General features: G+C 45.6%; 1 non-coding gene across 1 annotated transcript; it reads right to left on the bottom strand.

Moving 5' to 3' along the window:
• Positions 1-9,655: 9,655 nt before the first annotated feature.
• LOC114695521 lies at positions 9,656-9,758 on the bottom strand. The gene has a single exon (XR_003734877.1). It is a non-coding gene; the product is annotated as a U6 spliceosomal RNA (small nuclear RNA).
• Positions 9,759-9,976: the final 218 nt, after the last annotated feature.

The raw sequence follows: 9,976 nt of genomic DNA, 5'->3' as shown, positions 1-9,976 counted from the left end.
GAGGAAGGGGGTCCTCAGTTAAGTTTATTAGGGCCTCAGAGGATGGGTGTTATATACATATCCTGCAACCAAGGCACTAATTAACTCCCTAATGAACTTGACCCGGACAATGAGGTCTTGTCCTGACTTCTCTAAGGCTGACAAAGCCAGCCAGTATTGCAGTCCTAATACCATGCAGCCACTCCTGGCAGGGGAACATGCCCAGCGGGATTCTGCTGCCCTGGACATTTTTAAATTTCAAAATTAGGGAAAGAAGTCCTTTCTCACGTCTCTCCAAGAATCTACATTTTCAAGGGGTCCCAGCCCATTCTTGCCTAACACAGGCAGTATCATGGCATGATGTGGTTGCCCAGTTGTAATGGTCCCTCAGAGGCTACAGGGGGCTGGATGCCAAGTTTATGGATGTTTGAGTCCCTTTTATAAGATGTAGAATTTGTATGTAACTTGCCCACACCTATGCTGTTTGCTTTAAACCATCGCTAGGTGACTCATAATACTTAATGGATATAAACGCTCTGTAAATAGTTGTTATACTATATCGTTCAGGGAATAATATCAAGAAATAAAAGTCAGTGTACGTTCAGTACAAGCGGCATTCCCCACTTACTCAGAACGGTCTCAGGCTGTGGTTGGTGGAAACTTTGGATTTGGAACATGTGGATCTGGAGGGTCAATTACGATAGGAACACTATCGTATTACGTGTATCGAATTACGATAGGTGACTTCCACGTGAGTAGGAGGGAAGTCTGAGATGCTTCATGCTTTGCTAAAGGCAGCTCCAGACTGTGCTCGGCAATGCCCCATCTTGTTTTTGAGCTGTTAGAAGTTTGGAGGTCAGGGTGATTCCTCAGCTCCCTGTTGTTCTTATGGGCACAACTGGTTTGCAAAGAGCCCACCCTCAGTCTCCTTGGTTTATGATATTTGGTGACTGAGCTGGTTAATCTCGGTTGTTAATTTGATTGGATTGGGCTCAACCGAAAGACACCCCTCTGGACGGGGCTGTGAGTTACTTCCTGGAAAGACTGACTGACTGACAGGGAAGCCCTTTCCAGAGTGGGTAGAACCTTCTGGCAGTGGCCCAGATAACAGAGGTCCAAGGGAGAAACAGGCCTATTCTTCACTCTTACATTTGCTCCCTGACGGTGAGCACATCTCCTTCACTGACATCAGGATCCCGCGTCCTCACTCTTCCGTGGCCTGCAGCTTCCAGGGACCCTCCAAGAGGCCATTACCCCCTGCTCCCGATTGCAGCCACAAGGTGACTGGTCTCCTCAACCTTCTGCTACGGTTACTTCCGGGCTGTGGTGGACTGTATCCTGGAACTGTGAGCCGACACAAGCCCCTTGTCCTTAACTTGCTTTTGGCAGGTGCGCTTGTCACAACGATGAGACAAATGTCACAGCAGTGACCATTAGTGCCATCTAGTAGGAATTCCTGCCTTCTCCCTGGTTGCATGGTGGCATTGCACTCCTTGGTCCTCTTCTGGTTTGCTGTTGTTAATTGACTAGCTCGGGCCAAAGACTACGCATGGACCAGGCCCCCCACACACTGGGCACATTGAACTGTGAGTGTGAACCGCCCCCAGAGCCTGTTCTAGAGGGTGGATGTTCAGCAACACTTAAGATAGTCATTGTTAGAATTAGATCACTGAGCAGAGACCCCTCGATGATGTGTAAAGGATATATATTATGGACACAGGGACTCACTAAGTTGCCAAGGCAGGCCTTGATCCTCCTGCCTCATCTTTCTGAGTAGTGAGTATTACAGACAGCTCTGTGCCATCGGGCCTAGGTTGTATTATGATTTTTAACTCACAGAAATTTTTGGGATAGTTTGTTACTGCCGCACAACCTGGATATCCTGATAGGTGGTGTTGGCATTTTTGGAAACTTAGTAGTTAATCATAACTTCGCTTGCACAGAGGCAAGGTCTTTTCATTTTCTGTCTTATCATTTCACATTCTTCAGAGGGAATTTCCACAGTCGGCTGCCTGGAAGGTTGGAATTTACTTATTTCCAGCTTGGGAAGAAGGAAGGAGAGAGAAGCCAGCATCTGCTAGCTCAGAACGATCTTGGCATGGCTTATTAAGTAAATCCTTCCTGGCTTGAAAATGATGTTCCAGATTTATCCACGACATTCTGTCATATGGCTTGGCTAATATTAATTAGCAATAGCTACACCTTGCAGAGTACCAGCTACGTATCGAGCCCTGAGTAAGCCTTACCTCTTACCATGACTTTAACACTATAAACTAGACTGTATTTTATTCTCATTTTTCATATGATAAAGCAGAAAGACAAAACAGGTAACGTGGTTTTCATAAACTCCCTTTGCTACCAGGACCAATTTTGGAACCCAACTCTGGGCAGCTTCCAGGTTTTTCTTTTAACTGTACCTAGTCGAGTCTGCTTTGCAGATTCATAGGAGAGGGATGAAGAAAGAGGACTCTTATTCGGAGTATAATCCTCAGGGATAGTAACATGCTGATGCTCTGTGTTTGGTTGCATACCATGTTTTCATTCATTCCATAGCTTATAAATTCATTCATCACTCATTCATTCATAAATTAACTCACACACTTGGCTTTCTTGAGAAATCTGTTTGGTGTTGGGTTTTGTGGGGTGCTAGGGTTTAGATGCACACTGTTCTGATTAATTCTTTCAATACTCACAATACTTTGGGATTTCTCTCTTCCTCTACATACACAGCATGCACACATATAAGCACACACCATACCACATACACACACATATACCACACACACACACACACACACACACACACACACACACATCTATACATACATATGCACAGATAAATATATATCTATTTAGAGAAGCATATCCATACTGAGGAGGTGGCTCCTGGTTTAGTCAGGTTACTGAGTTTTAAATGGAGACAGATGGAGAGGCATCCATCTTCTATTTCTTTCTAAACATCTTATACCCTTACATTCTACTAAAGCCACAGCCTGAAGGTCAATGCCATTATAATTAGCTTTCTGTTTCTGAAGGTGGTCATGTCAATGGCTTCCACATCCCTCCCTCATCCCTGGCAGATGCTGAACTAGTGGCTCCTGTTCCCCTGACCCCTCAAATCCCCGTCACCCTCACCCAGCCATCTCTCCTCACAGCTCTCACCAAGAAGGTTAATGGCCCTCTCCTGAAGATACAGTGAGATAGAATCCTAGCTCTTTTGGGGGCACGAATAGATTTCTCCACAGTTGGGCCCTGTCACTTGCTTGTAATAGCTTGGGATTGGTTGCAGAACTATTGAGCAGGAAAAAGTGAAAAAAGACTCTCTGATTACACGCTGCTGAGATGGCTAGGGTAATTCGAGGAGAAACGGCTTTACAGCTCTGGGGAATAAAAAAAAAATGTAATTCTCGTGTATGAAAACCACGAGCCAGACTTGCCATGTTCGCTTCTTGTTTTTAGAGCCCCGACGGGCCAAGTCACATATTTGGGTCAGAGGGTCTATTGATTACCTGTCAGGCCTGAAGGTGTGGATAATCAATAATACTAACCTACAGGAAAGGTGGCCTTGAATGCAGAAATCCTGTGGCGTTGACCATGGTTTCTCCTGGTCTGTGAGTGTTTTGTGAGGTACCAGGGCTCTATACACTGGAGCCAGAGGCACCCCAAGTCCCAACAGTGCTCCTGCACACCAAGACTGTGCAAAGGCTGCCTGCAAATGATAAAAAGCTAAGCTTCGCTCGTCCTCTCAGCCCTTCAACAGCCATGGGACAAACAGAGAGGCAGGGACGAAGTGAGGCGGGGCCACTGCCACAGGAGGACTCTGAGGCCTGGAAGATGAAGGTTGTGAGGGGGTCCTGGGAACCCTGGCCTTGACCTCATCAGTCTTTAAGCAGTGCTCAGAACAGAACATTCAGAAACATCCTCCAAGTGCTCATGGCTGGTGAAGGGCAGCGCACGGAGGAGGCCAGCTTTGTCTGGACAGGCATATGAAAGTTCCCCTGATAAAATGATCTCTTTCTGGCAAGAGGCGCTACACAGTACATGCCAGCTTCTTTCTGTGTCCACTTGGTGTTCGGTGGAGAAAAACCACTATCATAGGCATTACATTGGCTTCGGGAGCCACCGGCCCCTGAACACTTGGGAAAGGATGCACCTAACAGTTCCCTGTGCCTAAGCCAAGTCCTGGGTGAGTGTGTGACTCACCTCAAACCAATCGAAACACTTCCATTCTTCCTACCTTGCTGTGGCTGCCCATCTGTTTCAGGGAAGGCTGCTGTTGGTGGCTGTCTTTGGACCTCCAGGGGAGGGGAACCTGAGCTAAAGAAGTCAAGACGGTAGCCTCTTGAGGGCTGAATGTAGCTCCATAGGTAGTGTTTTCTCAGCATGCATAAAGCCCCATTTTCCATCCCCAGCATTGCATAAGCCAAGTGTGGCAAGGCCCTGGAAGAGTGCGTCTGTAACCCCAGCACTGGGGAGGAAGAAGCAGAAAACCAGGAGGTCATGGTCATCCTGGGCTGTGTAGCAAGTCTGAGGCCAGACTGGGGTACATGAAACCATGTCTCAGAGACAAAACAAAACAAAACAATAAAATGCTATGGAGTTCAGTCCTTTGAGGCATTGTTGAGTTGTCAAATTAGAATTCTACCTACCTAGTCACTCTGTTGTTGGAAGTGTCACTGTCTGTGAAGTTGGTACCAGGGACTGGGGTACTGCTATGACAGGCCTGACGGTACTTTTGTTTGAAAGAATATGGACCTTAGGACTGTGGGTTAGAAAAGCAGTTGAATGCTTTAAGAGCTGCCTAGATGGGCCATACGAGTAGGAGCATGAAAGACAGTGGTGCTGAGCGTGATTTGTTGAACTGCGGGTGTTTGGATCAAGGGGCTTCAGAGAAGACTATTAATATGTGGCCTGGAGATGACAAAATATGTGATATTTTGGTAGAGAAAGTAGCTGCTTTTTGCCCTAGTCCGAAGAGTCTGCCTGAGGTTAAAGTGAAGAAATTTGGATTAATTCCATTGACAGAGGAAATCTCAAAACAGCCTAGAATAGACTCTGTCGTGTGGCTACTAGTGTTCACGCTTGTAAATATTTATAATGAAAAGGAGCAAGTGGAGATCAGGAGCACTGGGAAGTGGAATGGAGCTAAATCCTGTGTTCAAAGAGATAAACCGATTAAGAAATGGAATAAACGGAGTGGTGACCTCAGGGCAAGATCCCACCCAGTCAAGTTTCCAAGCGGGAAAAGGAATGAAAGAAAAGTTTAGGGCTAAGTTTGGTGGCGCAGGCCTTTAATCCCAGCACTTGGAAGGCAGAGGCAGGCAGATCTCTGTGAGTTCAAGGCCAGCCTGGTCTACAGAGTGAGTTTTAGGAGAGCTAAGCTTAGGCAGTGAAGGAAACAAAGCTGGCGAAGATGTAATTGAATGAGGGGCTGTGTTCCAGTCTCAGTAAGCAGCAGAACTTGGCAGTTCTGGCTTCAGTGATAGAAAAGAAAGGCATTATTTAACCTTCCTCTGAGACTAAGAAAAATCGCTGAGGCCAGGCATGTGTCAGAGCTGTCTCTGAGGCTTAGGGAGGCCATTGCACGAAGCTGTGAAGGTGAAGCCTGGATTGTCTTGGAGTCCCCAAGATGTTGGAGATGCCAGAGCCATGAAATACCTGCTGAAGAAAGCTGCTAACAGGGAGTGGAACCAGCCCAAGAGAAAGAAGTGTGTTGTAGTCAACAAAGCTAAATGGAGTTGGAGATCTGAAGAGCATTTTGACATCAGACATGGAGATGCAGAGATTGGAGTTTGCCCAGCTGGTTTTCAGTCTTGCTTTGGTCCAGTATTTCCTCACTATGCTCCCTTCCCTATGTTTTGGGACAGTAATGTATATCCTGTGCCATTGTATGTTGGAAGTATATGATCTGCCTTTTCATTTTGATTTTGTAGGGGATTATAGTTAAGAGATTGTGTGACTCTCAGAAGAGACTTGGAACTTTGGATTTTTAAACGTTGTTGAGACTATGACAGACTATGGGGACTTTTGAAGTTGGACTGAAAACATTTTGCATTATACGGCTACAAGTTTTTGGGGACCAGGGAGTGGAATGTGGTGATTTAAAAGAAAATGGCCTCCAAAGAGAATGGCACTATTGGGAGGTGTAGTTGGAGTAGTGTGACCTTGTTGGAGGAAGTGTGTCACTGTGGAGGCAAACTGTGAGATCTCATATGCTTAAGCATTACCCAGTGAAACAGTTTACTTCCTGTTGCTTGCAAGATATAGGACTCTCAGCTACCTCTCCAGTACCATATCTACCTGCATGCCATCATGTCCCACCATGAGGATAATGGATTGAACCTCTGAACTGTAAGTGAGCCACACCAATGAAATGTTTTCCTTTATAAGAGTTGCCATGGTCATCATGTCTCTTCACAGCAGTAGAAACCCTAAGTGAAACACCCTCCATGTTTTAGAACTAGTTGAAACTAGGTGTGTTGGTACACATGTTTAATCTCAGTATCCAGGAGGTAAAGACAGGTTGATCTCTGTGAGTTTGAGGCCAACCTGATCTCCAGTCAGCCATGGCTACATAGTGAGATTCTGTGTCACAAAACAACAAAACAAACAAACAAACAAGCAAACAAAATCAGTTGGAATCACACAGTTCTTTCCTTGTATTTCTGAGAGAAGTTCCTTGTGTGTAGTTTTCTGTATTTTTGACTCATTCAGTTATTTCCTTGGTTAATTTGACCACTGTGGGAAGGAAGGGCTTGAGAGGGAAAGAGAAGAGTCAGTGTGTTGTCATGTAATCCCTGGATATGTCATTTCAACATGTAATCCTTAGGCTCTCAGACTTGCATTCCTGGGATGATTGATGACGTCATCCCAGGCAACTACCCAGGAGAGGCTGTTTTTGTAGGAACCTACCACCCATTTCTATTATGCCTTTTCTATGTGCACCCTGAGTGTCCCATGGTGCACTGTCCCTTAGATCCTAGAGTCACACAGTCTGACACTGGATATGAGACCTTAGGCACAGGACTATATCTCCCTGAGTCTCTACTCATTCCCCAGAAGATGGCTGTAAGAAACAAAAGAACAGTGCATGGCCAATAGGAGCTCTCCATGAAGGTGCTCCCCTTCTTCACCCCTTCCCAGCTGGTGCTCCTGACGTTAAGGAAGGATTTTCTGATGTTTTGGGACTCACACACATGACATAACATCGGATGCTGTCATAAGCTTTCTTTCCTTCCCACCCAGATGGTCGGGGCTCTCTGACAGATCCAGCTTCACAAAGCATTTGAGTCCATCTAATTCTATCATTCAGGGCCTCAGTGAGTTTCCAACGAGCTAAATTCTGTGCACTGTAGATGAAATTTAGAATCTGAAGCTTGTTTGGGTAAGATACCATGGAACCCATAAAGGCACCCACCTTAAATTCCTTACAGGATTGAATCTTACAGGCAAATAAATACCATTAGTTATTTCCCAGTAGATCTGGGCTATTGATTGATTGGGTTGAGACAATGTTTTGGACTAGTACCGTCACAGATTTCACATTGGCCTTATACCATTTGCAGAATTTGGGACAGTTTTTTTTTTAACCCCCTCCTGAAGTCTTATTTTTCTGTTGCTGTGGTAAAGGTACCATAACAAAAAGAAATAGTTGTAAGAATTACATCTTATAGAAATAACTTATTTTGGCTTATGGTTCTAGAGTAGTGAGTGGTTCTCAACCTGTGGGTTGTGACATCTTTGGGGTGAATGACCCTTTCATAGGGGTCACATATCAGATATCCTGCATATCAGATATTTACACTGCAATTCACAACAGCAGCAAACTACAGCTATGAAGTAGCAACAAAAGTAATTTTATGGTTGGGAGTCACCACCGCGTTAGGAAGGTTGAGAACCACTGTTCTGGAGGGACAGAGGGACGAGAGTGCAGTCCATCACAGTGGGTGGCAGGGCAGCAAGTGGCAGATGGTGACAGGAAGCTGAGCACTCCCATTTCCATCCAAGCCCAGGCAGCAGAGATTGAGCTGGAAGTGGAACAGAATCTAAGCGCCCAAAGCCCACCCTGAGTGATGCACTTCCTTCAGAGAAGCTGAACGTCCTCAAACATAATGCCACCAACAGTGCCACCAATGGGGGGTGGGGGGCAAGTGTTCGAATATCTGAGCCTGCGCAGGACATTTTTCACTCAAACCGTCACACCTGAGAAGTTTCTGAACACAGACTGGACATACTGCAAACACAGACAACAAAGACCAGTCCACTGTGCAGGAACCCCTGATGGGATACCAGAGTCCCCAGGGTGCTAGAGCATTCTTGTAGGCACACCAACGGCACCCTGTTTCTTCCCTGCTGGTCCAGTCTCCCTCACCCCCTGGCTGCCCAGGTCCCTTTCCTTCTGGTTGTCGTCTTTTTCTTCAGAGCTTGGGTCCACCCACGTAGAAAGAATAGCACCATGACTAATTATAAAACCATTATATGATTAAACTCAATTAACTTTAAATAACCCTTGAAATTTGTTTAATGTTAGCCCCTGCCCTGCTTGAACTGCTAAATACTGCTCTCCTTCAGACTTATGCTGGGATGAGCTCATTATGGTGTGACAGTTGGCACTCCGGGGGCCAATGGCAGGTCCTAACACGCAGGACAAGAAATGGTACTGGAGTCCTTGGTGCAGGTGAGGGAAGTATGGGGGGAGGCAGTGTAGGTGGAATTGAGGAGTCTGTGGCTCTCTTGGGGACACTCCATGAACTGTTAGTGGGAACCCATTCTCTGGCAAGTACTGAGAAATGTTAAGTTCAAATGTTAGGTTACCCAGGATGCGATGTTTCAGCAAGAGTGCCCAAGCAACTGAGTAAAGTACTCCTCGGCCTCGGCCTTCCTGTTACCCTTGAAGGAGTTCAGGAACACTGAGGACATCATGTGGTGGTATACCCCTCAGACTATAATGATAAAGGGTTGAGACAATGACCCTGGGTCCAGATGGAGGCCAGGACCCCTTGAAATTACAGAACTTATGAGCTAGAAGAAATGCTTAAGAACTGTCTGGATGCTCGTTTCCTTTTCTGTAAAATGGAGGTGATGAGCATATACCCTTTGTAGGGTTGGGAGGATTCATAGAATTAACCAGACTTATAACTAACTGCCTTGCAAAGAAGGACCGCCAAAGCTCCGAGTGTTGGCTGTTGTGTTCATTTTCTGTTGCTGTGCAACAGGTTGCCACATACTTAGTGGTTTCTAATGACTTATTTATACCAGCCCTCCCCATTTATGGGTGGCCCATCTACAGATTCAGATAGCCAACCCTTGGGTCAAAAATATTTGAAAAAAAATTGCATCTGTATTGAGCATGTTAAGACTTTTTTCTTTTTTTGGAAGATAAATTTGTAATTATATTTATGTACAGAAAACTTAGCAGTGTACATTTAGCCCAGTTTAGTGACGAGTTCTTTGGCCTTTGCCTTTTCCAGCTTGGCAATTCGAGCCACAGATTTAGGACCCAGGACGATGCCTCCCCAGTGGCGCCGGATCTCATCATATCTGTCGTTGTAATTGGTCCTAAACCAGCTGAGCCAGAGCACCCTTGTCCTCCAAGTTAACCCGTGTGAAGGCAACAGTGGTGCATGTCTTCCTGTGGACCAGACGTCCCAGCCTGGCCGTTCCCGTGATGATGCAGATAAATATGGAACGCTTCATGAACTTGCGTGTCATCCTCGCACAGGGGCCGTGCTAATCTTCTCTGTATCGTTCCAATTTTAGTATATGTGCTGCCAAAGCAAGCGTAAGACATTTTTCTTGATGTTACTCCCTAAATTATACACTGTAATGACTTTAGGCAGCATTTACATCATACCAGGTATCCCAAGTCATTTAGACAATTTAAAGTATGGGGGAGGCTGTATACAGATTATGTAAAATGCATGTAATTTTATTTTATATAAATGAGTTGAGCATCTATGGGTTTTGGTACCCACAAGGGATGCTGGACCCAATCCCT

This window comes from Peromyscus leucopus, chromosome 1 (assembly GCF_004664715.2).
Source record: "Peromyscus leucopus breed LL Stock chromosome 1, UCI_PerLeu_2.1, whole genome shotgun sequence".
NCBI classification, from domain to species: Eukaryota; Metazoa; Chordata; class Mammalia; order Rodentia; family Cricetidae; genus Peromyscus; species Peromyscus leucopus.
This window is presented reverse-complemented; position numbering and strand designations above follow the sequence as displayed.